Below are 21,439 nucleotides of genomic sequence, written 5' to 3' on the forward strand. Positions count from 1 at the left end.
TCCATTCGCTCCTAAGCAACTACCTACATTTGTGTAGCTTATTGAAAACTATTACCAACATGAGAGCCCACCTTGTGGCTTGGGTTCAGCAGCAGGAGGAGGTGGGGGTGGTGGTGCTTTGGAGGCTGAGCCATGACTGGAAGCCTCATCCTCTGCATCATTTTGATGTGTTGTGATCATTAGGGCTCTCAGATGAACCTGCTGAAAACAAAAGAAAACCAAGCAGGTTCACTCAGTAATGATTTACTATGCTTCTACTTATTTCTTTATTTAACTATAGAGAAGATACAATGTCTACATATAAATTAACACAATATAACGTTACAGTATTATGTACTGTACAGGCCAGTGTAGGCTGCTTACCACAGTCAGATTCCTCATCTGAACTCCCCCCGTTATCCATCCTTATGTCTCCGGGGTTGTTCATAGGTCGGCAACCTGTATATAAAAACAATAGAAAACGAATGTAAAACTATTATGCTTTGCTGTGGATCAACAATTGGCAAGTGGTTGTCTAAATTGTGTGGCATTACTAAAGTTAGCATAAAGTTAACGTCACTGTACGTTGCTGCTAAACTGGCTTTTACTGTAGCACATGTTTACACATGTTTGCATTACGTTATCCTTACAGGAACTTACGTTAGCTGTTGAAAAGGAGAAACGTTTTATAGCGGCTAAACTGGCTATTACTGTACCATGTGTTAGCTAACGTGAGAAGGGATATGTTGATTAATCTTACCAAGAACAGCGTCCAGTTCATCAAAATAAGGAAATTTAATGGGGTTTGTTCCGGTCTTCTTGTTGTTTTTGAGGCTATCACGGTACTTTCTTCTCAGGTAGTCCAACCTTTCTTTACACTTGGTCCAATCTCCGAACTCCTGTATAGACGGGCACCGGAGGACGAGATCTTTGTAAATATTTTCCCAAACGGTGTGGTTGTGCACCATTTGTTCGAATTGCCTTTGATAACGTGGTTCACCCCAAACATCGATTAAAAAGAGTGTCTCCTCACGCGTCCAATGTCGACTTTTCTTCTTAGCACTAGCAGCCATGTTGAGAAACAAGGAAGTAGATGTACGCAAAGTCTTGGCGTCATATCCGGGTTCCGGCTTCCGGGAGATAAGTCAGTAAATTCGAGTAAAATCACAGGCTTCGCTTATCCCGTTCGAATGCGCCAGATGAAAATCAGACGTGGGTGGGTAATTTATAATTCACACGAAGTCCCTAGATAATACTTATCCCGTGCGAATAGGGCTTAATACAAATGGAGAAGAAAAAAAAAACATACATACACCAGTCATCAGCATTCTATCATACTCTATGTTTCATAATTTGAAGGTTTCGGGGAAGATGCCTTCTTCCAGTCAGAAAACTGTCTGCCCATCAGTAGTAGATTTTTCAGATCTGCAGGTATATAAACTAAGAACGGAGACCAAACTTTTAAAAAGAATTTGTCCTTACCCTTTACAACCGCATGCAATCTTTCATGAGGGAGGATATTAAAGATCTCTCTGTGCCAAAGGGTGATACTAGGTGGGGAAGTTTTGATCCAGTTTTGAAGTATGCACTTTCGAGCAATTAAAAGGAGTTTATCAAGGAGTTTATGATGTAGTGCATTGAGATGCAAGTCTCTAGAGGGAAGGCCTAAGAGAAAAACCCCAGGGTCTTTCTTAATTTCCATTTTAAATATCCCACTGACCACCTTTGAAATAAGTGTCCAGAATCTGGAAATAAGTTTACATTCCCAAAAATAATGATAATATGTCCCTCTTTCTAAGTTGCACTTTGTACATAAAGGGGAAATGGAGACATCAATTTTGTTTAAAATAACGGGAGTAATATGCAGCCTATGAAGTATTTTGTACTGAGTTTCTCTCAGTCGGTTACAGGTAAAGGTAGACCTGATCAGGCGTATAGTCGTCAGCCAGTCATCCTCAATATATTCATTATTCAGGTCTTTTTCCCATTTATGAGATATATCTGGTAAGTGGTACATGACGGCAGAACCAAGGAGCGAGTAAAATTTAGCTACATGATGTTTTCTGTTTTTGCACTTTAAAAGAAGACTCTCCACCTCACTGAAAGAAATGTTAACAAGGAAAGAGGATGATTGTGATGACACAAAATGCCTAATCTGTAAATACCCCCAAAAAATGGTGCTTGGGGATATTGAATGTCTCCTGTAATTGCTGGAAGGACAGCAAAGTGCTATCTTTGAATAAATTGCCGAATATATGAATTCCCATGTCCCTCCAAGAGAGGAACATGGGTGAACTGACACCAGCGGGAAAGTCAGGGTTTTGAGTTATGGGGATAGTAAAGATTTTACATTTCTCCTTCCTAGGTATTTAGATATATCATGCCATATCCTGATACTGTTGTAAATAATAGGATTGCGTTTTATTTCCGAGTTTATCTTCTTTGCCTCACATGTAATTAAGCTCCATGGGGAATGTGGATGGCAGGGCCAGGAGTCAATACAGGATTCTCTTTTAATATATGAATGTAACCAGACCCAGAAGTGATGTGCGTGACAAGCCCAATTGTAAAACAGAATATTGGGCATAGAGAGACCACCCATGTCTGTAGGTAATTGTAATATCTTAAGCTTCTGCCTTGGTTTTCTGCCTTGCCAAATAAATTTGGAGAGTGTCTTTTCTAATTCTAGGTTTATTTTCTTTGTTATATATAAAGGGAGCATTTGCAAAGGGTATAAAACTCGAGGGAGCACATTCATCTTAATTAGACTGATTCGACCAAACAGTGAAAGAGGTAAGTTCTGCCATCGCTCCAGGTCTCTTTTGACTGAAGTGCAGATTGGGGCAAAATTTAATTTTCGGAGATCCTTCAAATCTGAGGACACTTTAATTCCCAAATAAGTAAAGCCCGATCTCGACCATTTAAAAGGAAAACTCTCCTGAACATCCGCAGTGTTTAGGGCTCCAAGTGGCATAGCTTCAGATTTATTAAAATTTATTCTATAGCCTGATATAGTACTGAACTCATTGAGAATATCCATAATTGCACAAATTGATCGCTGAGGGGAAGACAGAAATATAAGGATATCATCTGCATATAAGGCAATTTTGTGTTGTTTACTTCCTATTGTTATTCCCTTTACGTCAGTGTGAAGTCGGATGGTTTCAGCTAACGGTTCCAATGCTAAGGCAAAGAGAAGCGGACTGAGAGGGCACCCCTGACGAACACCCCTTGCTATTGGGAAGAGTTCGGAACGCCGCCCATTAGTTATGACAACAGATGTAGGTGAATGATATATGGTTTTGATCCATTTAAGAAAGTCCCCCCCTAAGCCAAATCTTCCCAGAACATCGAATAAATAGCCCCACTCAACCCTGTCAAAGGCTTTTTCCGCGTCTAAGGAGACAGCCAGTGCCTTCTGTTTGTACTGTGAGGTAAATTGTATAATATTCAAGAGCCTTCTCACATTACTGGATGAATAGCATCCATAAACAAAGCCAGTCTGATCAGAATTTATAAGTGTGGGGATTAATTTCTCCAGTCGCCTGGCAAGGAGTTTTGATAGCAGTTTACTGTCCACAGAAATTAGACTAATCGGTCTGTAAGAACCACACATATCAGGGGCTTTATTCTTCTTCAGAATAACCGATATATTAGCAGTGCTGGTTCTTTTCTAACATCAACAATTAGCCTCCTGTATACATTTTTAACACTCAAGGTTCTGATTTGATATTTCTTTCCATCATCATCTATATACATCTCCGGCATACTTTGTTCTCTCTTGGATATACATTCATTTTCAATCAGATTTGTCCATTGTGTGGGTATACTTGATTTAATCTTTTCATATATTTTGTTCACTTTCTCTCTGTTCTCCATTCCCTCCAAATCACACACAGAGTCATAAATGCAATTGTTTCTGAGGAATCCTGGAATGACTTCATACATAACGTCTTTTACTTGCTTTATGCCTCCTTCTATAAATCTCGGCTCATATAACGTTTTATTTTTATGATTAAATTTTTCATTTAGAAACAATGTTAGATTTTTAATCATATGTATGTCTTCACATACACATACTACTACTCTATCTTAGGCAGAAACTGCCTCCATGCCTCTAATACCTCCCGGTATATTTCTGGTATTCCTCCCGTCATGGATTGTTTAAAGCCCATGTACCAGCCATTTTCCCCTATTCCTCCTACATCATCAACATATTTTCTCAAGAATTCCTTCCACCCATAATCCCATCTACCTCCCATATACTTTATCTCTGTTTTTATTCTCATTGCAATCCTTTTTTATCTCTGGGATAGTCCTAAAATGGTTCAGGTCATACTTAGATGGGAGAGGTTATTATATTGAGCATAGGAGATCATAAGTCTGAGTGGACATGCATGACATGCGGAGTCCCTCAAGGCTCAATTCTTGCACCACTCCTGTTCAACCTGTATATGCTCCCAATGAGCCAAATAATGTGAAAGAACAAAACTGCTTACCACAGCTATGCAGATGACACACAGCTCTACTTAGCCCTATCGCCTAATGATTACAGCCCCGTTGACTCCCTGTGCCAATGCATTGATGAAGTCAAAAGTTGGATGTGTCAAAACTTTCTTCAGTTAAACAAAGACAAAACTGAAGTCATTGCGTTTGGAAACAAAGATGAAGTTCTCAAGGTGAACGCATACCTTCACTCTAGGGGTCTAACAACTAAAAATCAAGTCAGGAATCTTGGTGTGACACTAGAGTCAGACCTTAGTTTCAGTAGTCATGTCAAAGCAATAGCTAAATCAGCATACTATCATCTGAAAAATATTGCAAGAATTAGATGCTTTGTTTCCAGACAAGACTTAGAGAAACTTGTGCATGCTTTCATCACCAGCAGGGTGGATTATTGTAATGGACTCCTCACTGGCCTTCCCAAAAAGACCATAAAACAGTTGCAGCTCATACAGAACGCTGCCGCCAGGATTCTGAGCAGAACCAGAAAATATGAACATATCACACCAGTCCTCAGGTCTTTACACTGGCTCCCAGTTAGATTTAGGATTGATTTTAAAGTATTATTACTGGTATATAAATCATTCAATGGCCTAGGACCTCAATACATTGCAGATATGCTCACTGAATATAAACCCAACAGATCACTCAGATCACTAGGATCTTATCAGCTAGAAATACCAAGGGTTCACTCTAAGCATGGTGAATCTGCTTTTAGCTATTATGCCAGCCACAGCTGGAACCAGCTTCCAGAGGAGATCAGATGTGCTCCTACTGTAGTCACTTCTCAAAGAGGAGTCTGTTTCACTCAAAACACTTCTGTTTAGCAATGCATTTAATGAATGAGCACTGTGCCACTGTTCGTCCGACTGTTTGTACTGTATTTTATTTTTCTAAACTGTTTTAATTATTCTTATTTCTTTTATTATTTTAATTTATTCTATATAAAGCACTTTGAATTGCCATTGTGTATGAAATGTGCTATATAAATAAACTTGCCTTGCCTTGCCTTGCCTAGGTCCATCAAGTTTAAACCTCCTTCCCATCTTTTTCCCACCAATGTTTTCTGTGCTATTTTCATTCCTTTTCCTTCCCATATAAAATCACACACAATTTTATTCAACTCATTCATCACCCACCCTGGCATTTCAATTACACTCATTACATACACACATACTGATAACAACAGACTATTTACTACAGTTACTTTCCCATTTAATTTTAATTTCCTCCCTTTCCATACTGCGCATACTGTTTTTATTTTGTTAATCACCCCGGTCCAAGTCACATCTCTTGCCTCTTTGCTTTCCACCCCTAAATATACTCCCAGCACTTTTATATATTTTTCCTCTACTTTTACCCCTACCTCTACTCTCTCAACCTCCCCTATGTACATTAACTCTGATTTCTCCCTATTTATTTTTGCCCCTGATGCCTTCCCATACTTCTCCACTATCTCTAGAACTCTCTTTACACTATTTCCCCCCCTCACTGTGATTGTGGTGTCATCCGCATACTGATTTATAATACATGTTCCTCCATATGGCAAATCAATCCCGACTATCCCTTTATCTCTCTTAATTAATGCGGCTAGAGGCTCTACTGAAATGGCATATAGTAATGCGGATAGGGGACATCCCTATCTCAAACTTATCTGTTAACACTCCATTTATCTTTACACAGCTTGTTGCCCTCCCATATAGTTTACACACCCATCCCACCATTTTCACCCCAAATCCAAACTTCTCTAATACTCTAAATAGGTATTCGTGTTCTACCCTATCAAATGCTTTATTCCAATCTATCCCTATTACTATTCCTCCTTTCCTATCTCGTTTTATATAATCTATCACATCTCTTACTGTTGCTATCGTGTCCGCTATATCTCTGCCTGGTACGCTATAACTCTGTGTTGGTTGCACTATATCCCCAATCACTCTTTTCACTCTGTTAGCTAAAACCTTAGTCAATATCTTATAATCAACATTTAGCAAACTGATTGGTCTGTAATTTCCTATATCTAACCTATTCCCTTTTTTATAAACTAAGGCAATCACTTCCTCTACCATCCTATTTTGCACTATCCCTGTTCTTTCTATCCCTCTGAATACTTCTACTAATATTGGTGCTACCTCTTGCTTGTATACTTTATACCACTATATACCTATCCCATCACTTCCTGGACTTTTTCTGCTCTTTAACCCCCCTTTTGCCTCTATCACTTCTGCCTCTTCTATCTCCCTATCACACCAGTCTCCATCTTCCTTACTTAGAACATTCTCTACGCATTCTAGCACGTCAACTATACTTTTCTCATCTACTCCTCCCTTTTTATATAACTCTTCGTAAAATCCCTGCACTGTCTCCAAAATCTCTACATAATCTTTTGTTGCCTTACCCTCTTTTGTATTTATTTCGTTAATATATGTTTTGCTTTGTCTTCTTTTCTCTAGACCTAAGAAATACCCTGTACATTTTTCACCTTCTAATGCATATTTTGCTTTGCTCCTTAAAATTGCTCCTCTACATTTCTCCCTCTCATATTTCTCTAGTACTGTTTTAACCTCTATATACCGTATATACCCGACTATAAGACAAGGTTTTTGTCCTAAAAATAGGCTGAAAAATGGTCTTATATTCGCGATATAGACAAAATCACGGGGGGAAAGGGAGAAAGAACAACAGAATTAATATGAAATAGTGACTGAAATGCAACCCATTAAGACAAAACCAGCTCTCCCTTCCAAGATGTTAATCTGCACAAAAATCCTGATAATCGAGCCGTTAACTGAATTAAAACGCTGCTCCTTTCTGCCGCGCAAGACGCAGAGCGAGCGAGCGAGCGAGACCATAGACTGTAAAAAAAGATGGACGACGCCCCTTAGCTCTCTTCCATTGATGAGAACTGAAGCCGCCAGTGTCCAGATATGGCGCTGACATATTGGAACTTGAGTCTACGCAGTAGCGATCTTGGGACCAGAGCTGCGCAGTCGTGAGCAGGAAGTAAAGCCGCGAAATCAACGCTCCGCCCTCACTCTCGCACGATGCACTCAGGGAGAGTGGATTCTGCACACTTTTTTTTAAAATTGATTGCAGTACGACAAGAGGCTTGTTAAAATAAAGTAAATACAATCTCCTCAGTCCTCCGAAGATACCGAAAAAAATGTCCGTTGGTGCTTCAGTGACAACTTAGCTCGAGAACCTGTCAATCACAGCTGTCAATCATGACGTTACACCACCGCATCACGTAACTAACTAAAAACCAACTTATTTTTAAAACAGACACTTTACATCAGCGTGATAAAAATGACAGCAAATGAAAGAAACCACCTTTGGAAAAAAGATATTTGAAGTGTAATTTAATTGTTTAGTTGGTCTCACGTCCCGTTGAATAACACGGGGAGGCGGGACTTATGACATATACTAGGACCAGTCACCGGGGGGCGATCGAGACGTTTTGGCTTCACTTTTCAGGGCTTGTGCGGCACGCTTGTGCGAGACGCAGAGCGAGCGAGCGAGAGAGAGAGAGAGAGAGAGAGAGAGGTGCGCGCACGAGATGCAGAGCGAGAGAGAGAGAGAAAGGTGCGCGCGTGTGCTGAAAGAGAGAGAATGAATTATCACAGCAATTCTTATAAAGTCTTATATTCAGGGTCGTCTTATAGTCGGGTATATACGGTAGAGGGCTGCATTGGGATTGAGTCCCGCCGGGTCCCGCGGGACCCAACGCAATTCTCGCGGGAGCGGGCGGTTTGAACTTTGCTGCGGGCGGGAATGGGCGGCTGAAAAAAAAACTCTGCGGGATCGGAAGGTAGCCCAACACCGTGTCCTAACTACACGCGACGCGATAAAATTCCAGCGACAGGCAGTGTGTCTGTCCACAGTAGATGCGACGCGACTGTGAGACGCCACAACGTCAATCAAAAATCACAGCCAATCAGAACAGCGTGTGGGCGGAGACTCGCGGCAAGTGCACAGCACTAGAGAGTAATCTTGACGGCACTCGCAAGGAAATTGATAAGTAGCTACATAATGAAATTCACAAATATTACTTTTACTATTACTATTATTTAAAAAATACATAGGCTACTGAGTAATTAAAACAATCTTTGTCAAATAATACACTTGTTTGTTCACAGTTTTAACGTGTTTCCATTTAATTTCAAGATCTGAGGTGAATTATCCATTGTTGCTTTTACAGCTACAAAGCTAGAACACTAAATGTCAAAGTCACATTTCACGTTTTTAACATTAAATAAAGCACATAAACAGTAGGCCTACCTGAGATTATCATTGCCACACTTTGTGTTTGATGTTCCAGCGCGACGTTGCAGAAAAAGAGAAACCGTTTCTAAAATAGAATTGTCGCGTCCCGCCTGGTTAGGACAAAAACTCTGATTAACATGGAAAAGATCAATTTTATCGCGTGTCGCGGCATCATGTCGCGTGTAGTTAGGACACAAAACAAACAACCCCATGCATCTCTTTAATAATAGCAAGCAATAAATGCGTGTTTTTTCCTGCGGGACGGGAGAAGACACAAAATCAATGCATCTCTATTATTGTGCGGGAATAAATTCTCAGAGTTTTGCGGGTGCGGGCGGGAGTGGACATACATATTGCGGGAGCGGGCGGGAGTGTAACACATGAGTTGCGGGAGCGGGCGGTAATGGTCAGAAATTCGGCGGGTGCGGGCGGGAGCGGGATGAAGAAAACAGTCCCGCGCAGGGCTCTAATATACGGGTATTATCCTTCTTCATCTTCTGCCTTCTCTAACTCTTCTCTCAATCTTTCTCTCAGTGAGAACCATGCCCTCTTGATGTAAATCTAACCCTAACCCCAACCATAGAAAATTCACTTACACATGTGAGCTCTGCGTGAAAGGCCAGGGCCTTTTCAATTTCAAAAAAATGTTTTGCATCTTTAATTTATATTCTATCTTGAAGAGCATTTTTGATTTATTCATCCCAGTGTTAAATAACTGCATGTAATAATTATATAATTATATATAGACTCATGTAGATGTGAAAATGCATAAAACACACACACACACACACACACACACACACACACAGTAAACTTTAAAAACGCAGTTTGAGAATGAATGCATCCATATGTGTTGGGTGCCATCCATGGTCCTGAACACTGGTTGCTGTCACGGTTGGCGCCCTCTCTCCGTGGTGCTGAAGATGGAGCATGTTTCTGTTTGAGGACCTCTATCTATCTATCTATCTATCTATCATGAGTTCAAAAATAAATATTGTTTACTAATAACCTTTAATAAAAAACATGTGACTACATATTAAAAAGTCCATCAATAAAATCTACATAATTAAAATCACACTCTTTCATGCATGAATCAGTGCAATGTTCGTGTGTTAATGCAAGATGGCAGTAGAACTCCACCTGTATGATCCTCTCAGTGAATGATTATGGTTCTCATCCCTTATCCCTAACCTAACCCTAACCCTAACCCTAACTCAGGTGGGACTTTGGATTGATTTCCCCTAATCCAGCCAGTGCCTCGTACTCTGGACTTCGTGCACGGCGCTGGGGTGTTCCTTGTGATGTTTGTGAGTGTGTGTATACATTTATAAAAATGTATACAAATTTTAAATTAAAAACAAGAAGGTTGATAGCAGAAAAATGACTCATGACGCATTATTTTATGCTGAAAGGTGCTTGTGTGACAGTTAAAGGGGCCACGCCCCTTTAAAAGCTATAAAGCAAAGGGGAACAGAGACAGCAGTCATTCAAAATCGCCTGAGAGCTGTGGTCGAGCTCGAAACGCGTCGCGAAATGCCCTTGAGTGACGCAGACTGTAAAATACAAAATGGCCTCCATCATTGTGTTGTGGTGATGTAGCAGAGCGGAATATAATTTTTTCTCACCGCCCAAACAGGCGTGAGTTGGTCTGTTTTAATGTTTAAATGTCTCCCTTCGTCCAAACAGACGTGGGTTAATAATGTTTAATGCCCCTCTCACTTTTTCACTAAAACCTACCCTCGTTTTTCCTGCATCAAGCCCTCATTGGCGTACCCCACGGTGATTTAACCCTCTTTTTATATTTTTATACATTTCTCTGGTCATTATTTTTGTCCATCTTTGTGTTTGTGTTCGAAGCGGCCAGTTGTGCGATGGCCCGTGCATAACCAGGGCCTTCATTTATCAACAGTGCGTAGAAAAGGTTCTATATTTTGTCCAACGAATGAAATTTAGAATGTGCCCAAGTACAAGAAAATCCGCATTTATCAAACGTGCGCACGCAGTTCTTAGAGAAAATCTCAAATTGTAAGCCGCCGTTATGGTGATCAGTGTTTGCTTTAGCTGGGCTCTTGACCCTTATACGTTTATTTTAGATTCAGTTTGTCTGTTGTATCTGAGTTATAACTGCCAGATGAACAAACAAAAAAAACGTGCGCACGCAGTTCTTACGCACATGAGTAAGCAATCATTGTTGATAAATACCACATGTGCGTAAGTACCATGCTCATTCACATTCATGGTCATTAGCATTCGGAAACGCCTCCAATTAACCATATATGGTGACAACACTTCCCTTTAAAAATTACGTGATTGTGTTTTTTCCTCACTGCAATAATGGCAAAGAGAGCAAAGAAGAGGAACTTCACAAACACAGAATTAGAGATACTTGTAAATGAAGTTGAATCCAACCAACAGATATTGTTTAGTTCATTCACTGCAGGAGGAATTACAAATAAAAGAAAAAATGCTGCATGGGAGAATGTCACCAATGCAGTTAATTCCGTTGGGTCTGAGGAGAGAACTGTCCAAGAAATAAAAAAAAAATGGTTTGATATTAAAGTATTGGCTAAAAAACGTGTCACAGCACACAGACGAGAAATGTCCGCAACTGGAGGAGGACAGACAACAACGGAACTTTCCCCATTGGACAACCGCATAGCCTGCATCATCGGAGACACGGCTCTGTCTGGGATTACTAAGGACGGTGACACTTGATTCTCTTGCGACAGAACAAACCGGGCCATCTAACACCCAAAGTGAAGGTAAAATAAACCAACTGGAATAGGATATTGTTTGCATACATTTTATTTCAATTTGTAAACTTTTAATGAAATCATTCATAGGATAAACTCAATTAAATTAATGTGAACATGTGTTTCCTTAATAGCGACACCCGTTGTGCCTGAGGAGCTTGAGGAGCCGGGCCCATCTATTGCCCCTTCCATGCGCCGTGTGCCAAGAGTGCTGAGTGAGGCGGTGCTACAAAATCAAGAGGAAACAACAAAATCCATTAATGAACAAAAGGATCAACTGAGCAACATAACGAATGTATTGATTCAAATCAACGAGTCTCTGAAACAGATTGCCTCTTGCGCAAATACAATTGCTAATAAACCATACACCGCTGACTAATGTGATTTCAGTTATTTGTTTCCACGAAGCTGCAAAACACAAAATGAAATCGCTGTAATGTTTCTGCACTCGACCAATGGCCAGACTTACCTAAAATGTCTGTATGATCCTCTGTCTTGTCTGAATGCCAGCGGCATTAGGAGGTGGCAGGGGCACTGCATCGGGCCGTCTGGTCTTGGGGGTTCCTGCAGAGGGATGCCCTGCCTGATGGCCAAGTTGTGTAGCACACTGCAAGCCATGATGATTTTGCATGCTTTTTCTGGCTGATAGTGCAGTGTCCCTCCCGTGCTTGACAGACACAGCCATCGTCCTTTCAGCAGGCCTATTGTGCGCTCAACTGTGCTCCTTGAGCGCGCATGGGCACGGTTGTACGCCTGTTCCTGCTCGGTCCTCGGGTTGGTTAGGGGGGTCATTAGCCATGGCTTTAGCAGGTAACCTTGATCACCTAATGATGAAATAGTTTTAAGTAATTGTACATAGCCCTACAATAGCATTTTAAACATGTTGTAGCCTTAAATTCACCAATGAGCCAGCCATCCTCAACAGCGCCTTCTTGGAGACGCACACCCACAGAGCTATTCTGCAGAACGAACGCGTCGTGTGTTCCTCCAGGCCACCGCGCAACGACGTTTAATAACAACAAATTTGCATCACAAATTATTTGCACGTTAACAGAATGAAACCCTTTTCTATTTACATAATTAAATTTGTTGGTTGATGGTGCTTTTATGGCGATGTGGGTGCAGTCTATAGCTCCAATTATGTTTGGGAATCTAGCAATGGCATGAAAGTCCCGTTTTATTGCGGCTTGTTGAGGATTTCGAAAAAGGCGAGCATACACTGTGCGATGTCTGTGCGATTTCAGCAAGGAACCTACTCACACTGAACGAGTAGATCGCATGCGATGTAAAGCCAAAGCTCAGGATTTATGTGCTCACACTGTACGGTCCGAACGTCGAGCTGCGACTTGACTGCTCACACTATACGTGTGAAATATGCGCGAATCAGCGCGATAAATCCTCGTGCCGGGTTGCGCCTATGGACGATATCATGTAGCCTATCCAGAGATATTGTCAAAACAAGCATCAGCTATCAATATCAAGAAGATTTAGCATTTCCAATTTATATATTAAATTATTAGTAGGCTAGTATTATTGTATTATTATTATTATTATTATTATTATTATTAGGGAAGGCTACTTTTATTATTAAACTGATAGGTTAGTATAATTAGCCATGCAACAAATATCATAGCGCATCACCGCATAACTTAACGCGCTGTGAGGATAATAAAATATTAGCCTACATAGAAGCTTTACTTCTCCTCATTAAAAAATTGTCTAAAACATTTAGGTCGATTACAATGAATTATATACATATAATTAATTATTAACAGTCTATAATATGTCCGAACACTGCAATAATTCATCAATGAAAATTAAAAACAGCTTTATTTCATTTTTTTTTTTATAATAAAAGAGGCAAAGTGTAGCCTACATTGCAGGCAGGTGGCTTGAAAGAAGTGGATAATGGTTAATCCATTTTGCAACACGAACTGGAGGTAAGCAACAGTAATAGCTTTGAACTACAGAACTTAAATATCTCCCTTTTTTCGTTTTTTTTTTTTTTTTTTTTTTTGCTGCAGATGAAACTGTTTTCGCGCAGGCGCAGTGAGGGAAAAAAACACTGAGTTTAGGGCAATCGGTTCGTAGCTCTGCTTTAACTGTGCGATATAGTCACGAGGAGCGACCAAAATTTCTAACATGCCTGAAATTCATCCGACCATCCGATTGCCGGTCGTGAGAGGTTAATCGCCTCTCGTTTCCCCCTGTACACTGCACGAACACTGCACGACAAACGACGCACGACAAAGCTGAAAATCGGCCCGACCCGAAAAAGAGTCGCACGAGTCAGAATTCGGCTCAAAATCGGACGAAAATCGCACAGTGTATGCCCGCCTTAAGGGAACTGGATGTAGGTTGGGGCCAAGGAAATAATTGCATCCAACACTGCCGACATGATCCTACTCACTGATGGCTGGGATATACCACATATGTCTCCAACCTCACGCTGAAATGTGCCAGTAGCTAAAAATCCAAGGGTGGACAGGAGTTGGATGTGCACGGGAATGGCTTTCGTGCGATTTGTTTCTCTCTCCAACACTGGTCCTAAATCACGACACAAATCCAGCAATACATTTTTGGGAAAGCGGTACCTACTTAGAAGCCACTCTGTGCTCTCGCCAAGCAGATCAGCGCGATCTTGGAAAACGCGCTCTCTGCGGAGCGCATTGTTTGCCAAGTCTTCCAATAACGCAAGATAAGCCATTGCACTGAGACAAATATATTTCACATCTGTCTTTTATAGGGTTTGACACCAATTAAGCATCGTGTTTAAAACTAGACAAATTATAAATTGAGTGTTTTAAAGGAAACACAGGACATATGTGGATTGCTTAATGCTTATTGTGACACTCTTAAATGCTTTTTATGTGTAGTGTCGCTATTCTACCACTAGATTATCTGCGTAAGCATGCTCAGAGGTGTGCTTATATTTACACACATTTCTACGTATAAGTACAACATGGTGAATCCCACACTTTGCGTGAAATTGTTCTTAAGCACTCACTACGCACAAATCTGTCCGTACGCACCATTGATAAATGAGGGCCCAGGTCCTTACCTCAGGTGGGTCCTTGGATCCGATTTCCCCTAACCCTAACTCAGGTGGGACTTTGGATCGATTTTCCCTAATCCAGCCAGTGCCTCGTACTCTGGACTTCGTGCACGGCGCTGGGGTGTTCCTTGTGATGTTTGTGAGTGTGTGTATACATTTATAAAAATTTATAAAAAAAATTAATTAAAAACAAGAAGGTTGATAGCAGAAAAATGACTCATGACGCATTATTTTATGCTGAAAGGTGCTTGTGTGACAGTTAGAGGGGCCACGCCCCTTTAAAAGCTATAAAGCAAAGGGGAACAGAGACAGCAGTCATTCAAAATCGCCTGATGAGAGCTGTGGTTGAGCTCGAAACGCGTCGCGAAATGCCCTTGAATGACGCAGACTGTAAAACACAAAATGGCCACCATCATTGGAGTGTTGCGATGTAGCTGAGCCAAATATAATTTTTTCTCACCGCCCAAACAGCCGTGAGTTGGTCTGTTTTAATGTTTAAATGTCTCCCTTCGTCCAAACAGACGTGGGTAAGTCGTATTTATGCCCCTCTCACTTTCTCACTAAAACCTACCCTTCGTTTTTCCTGCATCAAGCCCTCATTGGCGTACCCCACGGTGATTTAACCCTCTTTTTATATTTTTATACATTTCTCTGGACATTATTTTGGTCCATCCTTGTGTTTTTGTTCGAAGCGGCCAGTTGTGCGATGGCCAGAGCATAACCAGGTTCTTACCTCAGTAGGGGTGGGCGATATAGCCTCAAAATTATATCACGATATTTCAAGAATATATGCGATAATGATATTTATGACGATATAAAAAAAAAGTAGAATTTTTTTTTTATTATTACATTTATCTCACCAAAATGTTTGCTCACTCATTGTGTTTTTACAATTGGGTAATTTTGTTTTTAAGAGTTTACAGTACACAACACAAGGAAGCTTAATTTGAATCTTTGAATTAAATTGAAAAAAGTAGCAAAAAATATATACAAAATAATAAAGATACAAATAAAGATAAAAGTTTTTGAGTAGGTCCGTCTAACACTATTCAGAAATACTACAGAAACTGAATAAGGTAATCAAATGTAAAATAACACTAGTCCTGAGTCCTGACTAAATTAAATACATAGGCTATTAATTCTGATTCCTTACAATGAAAGCTATCTTTTGTTGTTTTGATGACAATTTTAATGACAGACACATATGGCTGCTGTCACTTTTAGAGCTAGTGCCCGGATCCATTACTGTTATACTGTCTGTCACACTGTCACGCGCGTTTATGGTTATTTTAGACATAACCGACTGTTTACGAATACACTAACCATGACCGGAATTTTTACACAATTTTACGTGTTTTTGCCCCTGTTAAAGCGATATAATCCGCGAAAAATAACTTTTGTTACCCGCGAGCTGTTTGTGAGACGGCTTTACTGTATGTATGCACGCAGAGTAAACATCTCTCAGAGAGCGCGCGAGAGTAGTTTAAAATCGCAAATGTTTAAACTGATGAGACTTAAAAAGAAGTGAAAATGATAAACTTTAGTTACGATGCAAGTGACAAAAGATTCCGTCATGTCCTGACTGCTAAACACAAGAGTGGTATTGACGCTTGACTTGTGCTACCCATTTTGAGAGCGAGAGAGAGAAGACGCGGCACCGCTGAACACTCACGCGGTTGGTAAAATCAGTGTTTGCAGGGGATTTTCCCGCATTATAAGTGGTAGACCTGCGGGAATTATTAAAATACTTTTGAAGTAGCTCCTTTTTAGGTACTAAATCGTCATTTGAGGCTGACTTGCTGCTCTCGCGCTCAGACAGGTGTTGTGGCTGATTGATCCCCCTGGAGTCTACAACCCTCCAGGGAATAGCCCGGGACCTCAGAGCACTTGTTCCAAATTTCACATATACACACACTTATATACACACATACATTTAAACTTTTATATAATTTTTTTTATATTATAAAATTAATATGAGATTGTGGGGTGTTGCTTAATTATACTAACGTGGAATGAGACTCTAAATGAGATTTAAAATAAGATTCAAAATGAGATTTAGGATGGGAGTGAGTGCGTACTAGGGGACGGGGTCGGGCTTGGGCGAGTCTAAAGTGGTCAGTTGATGGATGGCCCGCACATAACCAGACTCAGACCTTAGGTCTGGGTCTTGGATCTTCATTCCCCTAATCCAGCCAGTGCCTCCATCTCTGAGCTTTGGGCGGACCTTTGTTGGACCTTGTCTGTGATGTGCGTACTTCTCTTGCTTGTTTATTAAACAAGATTACAAATATTTTGCAAGTCATGGATGAATCCAGGGTTAGCATACCAAGTAGAACAGTGTATAGAAATATATAAAGTATGTAGGATTATCCTTGAACAGTCCATTTCATACGAACCAACACCACATTCCACAGTTCGGAACGATTCCCCAGTGAACCATTAGTAAGTCATAAAACACAGTCATGGTGCCGAGCTGGCTAAAGTTGATGTCACCCCCTTTCCCTTGTTGTGCATGTCTAATCTCATACCAGCGATGCCAGGACAGCAGGAAAAAGACTCCTCTTTGTTCTCCAAACTTAACCCTCTGGGGTCTGAGGGGTTTTTGGGGTCCTTGAGATGTTCTGACATGCCCTGACATTTGTGCTTTTTTCAGTTGCTTATAAACATTTTAATGGCAAAGGTGTAAATTCACTCTATTTAGCACAAACAGGGCTACCATAATATGTGAACAACTTGCATGTACATGTTTGTATTTTTGAGAGAATAATGTTTATGCATGGTTTTTTAAAAAACATAAAACTAAAGTTTCTGAAATGAGGCCATAAAACACATTCTAAATATATGTAAATAAGACTTTTGACTAATGGATTGCCTAGAATTTTTTCTTCAAAATGATGTGAAAATCATCCTGCCTAATCATTCACATAACACAATACATTGATTTAAATCTTGTAAAACACTTTTTGTTTGGAAAGGCCATATGCGGGTGGGCGTGATTCACACCTGCAGAGTCAATGGGGCCCGCATAATGAGGCTGCATACGTAATGAGCCTTTCATTCAGGTGTGTGACTGAGCCACAAGAATGCAAGGACAATATATAACTGGTTTGTTGTTTTTTCCACAAATTTTGCTTGCAAATTGTACAATATCCAAGGTAAACATTTCTAGTAATTGTGCAGTTAATTGTTCTCATACTGTCAGATTTGGAATATATTCTCTTCCCAAATGTGTCACTAATAAAGCATAATAAAATTATTTACAGAGAAGGCTTATAATGATTTTTTTAGATTTTGTTTAAATCTATCCTATATATATATATATATATATATATATATATATATTTTTTTTTTTTTTTTAAGGTTATACAATTACAACAACATTTAAAATTGTAACAATATTTCCAGTGTAATCTTTATTTGTATTCGCGATTCATATTAAAACAGTATTTTTGCCAGCTGTAGTAGCTCCACAACAGCACGCATCTTTGCGTTCATTCATTCCGATTAGAACAAAGCAAACAGAACTGACCTAATTCCTCAGCGGGATCCGTTTGCTCCTCAAAATGATACTTCCAGAACTTCTGAGGTACATTTTTGCAGGATTATTATCAAGATAGTATTATTCCTCACAGCATCGTAAAGTACTTAAGTCTGAAAGTGAACTCGCGGTGTGTGTTATCCAGCTGATGTGGGCGTTTCACAGGTTTGTATGGATCGGCTTACATTTGCGTTTGAATAGCGCGCGCTCTCCGTGGGCGGAGCACATTATAACGTAATTAGCTGAGATGAGAACGACTGACATCTCTCTCTTTGCATACATATTACATAAACTGTGAATATTTGTTTTTTATAAAAATGACTTCATTTAAAAGAAGAGAATTCATGCTTCATGCCTGTGTGTCTGTATGCCTGTTTGACTGAGTATTCACTGAGTTATGGTTCATTTTCGGACGCGTTTCAGAATGGACTACACTGACAGAGAGGAGGCAGAACTCGCTTAGTGTTTATTTTTCTTTATTTGGCAAAAAGCACAACACTTTGTTTTTATTGTGAGTATACACAAAAATAATACACATTTAACAGAATCGATTGATGTATGAAACTCCAATGGAAAATCAAAGTCAACCGAGTATTTATGAGTTTCTTTTACACTGCTAAAAAAAAGCGAGCTGGTATCGCCGGCGATACCAGCTCGCTTTTTTTCAGTTCAGTTCAAAAGAAATTAATTTTGCTCTGTGGACTTTGATATTACAAGCAAGTTTCATACATCAATCGATTCTGTTAAATGTGTATTATTTTTGTGTATACTCACAATAAAAACAAAGTGTTGTGCTTTTTGCCAAATAAAGAAAAATAAGCGTGATGCGAGTTCTGCCTTCTATCTGCCAGTGTAGTCCATTCTGAAACGCGTCCGAAAATGAACAATAACTCAGCGAATACTCAGTCAAACAGGCATTCAGACACACAGGCATGAACCTTGAATTCTCTTCTTTTTATTGAAGTAATTTATATAAAAAACAAATATTCTCATCTTGTGAAATCTGTATTAAAAGAGAGCGATTCCAGTCGACCTCATTAGAGCTAATTCAAATGTAATGTGACTCCGCCCACGGAGAGCGCGTGCTATTCAAACGCAAATGGCTGAGGTAATCCGCGCAATCCTGTGAACGCCCCCTGTATCAGCTCGAGAAAACCAAAACACAAGTTTATTCAGAACATTACTTGTTTACAACACAGCGCTGTGAGGAATAATGAGGAATACGAGGAATACGAGCTGAGGAATACTAGTAAGTTTTTCCTTCTCGGGTTTCTGTTTATGAATGAATGAATGGCATAGATGCGCGCTGTTTACCACAGTTCTCCATTATGGACGCGAGCGCTCTAAAACTTTCACAGAGACCTCAAAACAGAAAGTACAAATTCTTTCTTTAAAACGAATTTCGTTTTGTATCAATTGTATCTTAATTTTAATAATTTTTTCATTAACAAATTTCCTGGATTTAAAGTAAATATCATGGGCTAGCAATCACAACATAAGGTGCTTGAACTGGAGATCATCATGAATCATGAGCCTACTCGCCTCACATGTCTAAAAAATGTGAAATATATTTACAGAAAGCTGTTTCTAAACAAAACCATCCAAAAAAAAAAAAAACTATAGCCTAATAAATGTGCATTTATCCGGTGCGTTCACTAGCCTACTGCAAAGATCGCGAGTCAAAAGCCTATCGTCAACGAATGATGATTTTTTTAGCAAACCGTATTGCTATACTGAGATGGGTAAAAATCAACTGAAATATGTTGAAATAAAATGTAGGCTATTTGTATAAGCAACGTAAACTGCAAATTAACATTTATATGCCCTAATATTTCATGAAAACAACGTTACAGTCAGGCGAAATATGAAAGACAACATTTTGTTTAGTATATTTGGGTACAGTTTTTACTGTAGAATATACTGCCTCGTCAAATAAGCTTTTGTTGAGCAATTTCTATATATAAAATAGCCTAATATTTTTGTCAAAAATAAAGTCATCAACTAAGATGTTAGCTGTTCCAATGTTGGCTATATTCAAAGTAATGAATACATAGATAAAATGTTAAATTACAAAGAAAGAGTACACTTGAAATATTGTTGAAATTGTAATTATTGTTGTAATTGTAACCTTTTTAATAAAATAGCAAAACATATGTACAAGATAGATGTAAGCAAAATCTTAAATGGTCAATATAAGTCTTCTTCTAAATTTCTTTTGTCCTTGCATTGTGGCTCAGCCAGTTTCACACCTGTGTGAATGGCTCATTATGCAGAGTGGGTGGTAATTCAGGTGTAAACCACTCCTCGTTCACGCCCCCTCGCATATTGGCTTTCCAAGCAAAACCTGTTTTACATCAATTTAAATCAATGTATGGTTTTATTTGAACGATAAAGCAAGACTATTTTCACATAATTTTGAAGAAAAAACACTGGGCGAGGACATCCATTGGTCAAAAGTCTTATTGACACATATTTACTATGTGTTTTGTGGCCTTATTTCAGAAATTTTAGTTTTTAGTTTTTTCAATATCCACGCATAAACATTATTCTCTCAAAAATGAAAACATGTACATACACGTGGCTCACATATTATGGTAGCCCTGTTTGTGCTTTATAGAGTGAATTTACACCTTTGCCATTAATATGTTTATAAGCAACTGAAAAAAGCACAAATGTCAGGGCATGTCAGAACATCTCAAGGACCCAGAAAACCGCTCAGACTCCAGAGGGTTAAGACCAAATGGCCAAGAAACCCTATGGTGACCTCAATGCATAAATCCACAGCCTTATCAGGAAACGAAGGATGCTAAAGCATTCCTATGGCCCAGAATCACCACAAACCCTAAACCAGGGGACACCTCCTTTCTGCAGTTGTAAATTCCAGAGACTTTTGTCTCCAAAACCAATAGACTAAAATGAACCCACTTGTGGTTTAATACAAACAAAGGTCTCAAAATTGCTTCCAATAAGCTGAATTGATCACCAGTATTTACCTCACATATATCTTAAGTATCCATGTATATTTTATGTAACCTGTGGAGTTCTTTCTGTATGTTTAACTTTCATTACAGCCTATTTGTAAGGTTTTCTACCTCAGTTATAGGAACTAATCACCAGAAGTTGCCTCATACATGTGTATTCTCTGTATTATGTATGCTTTATATTACTGAAGTTAATTTTGTGTGTTAAACACTTATCACAGCTAAATCCTTATTTACTTCCACCTCAACTATGGGAAGTATATGTATTTTGGTACCTACTTGATGGGTAAATGATTTCTAGAATTTTGATATAAAGTAGATGTGTGTAGGATGCACCATATTTAAACTATTAAGTTTGCTTATTAAA

Source organism: Scardinius erythrophthalmus, assembly GCF_964197995.2.
Source record: "Scardinius erythrophthalmus genome assembly, chromosome: 14".
NCBI classification, from domain to species: Eukaryota; Metazoa; Chordata; class Actinopteri; order Cypriniformes; family Leuciscidae; genus Scardinius; species Scardinius erythrophthalmus.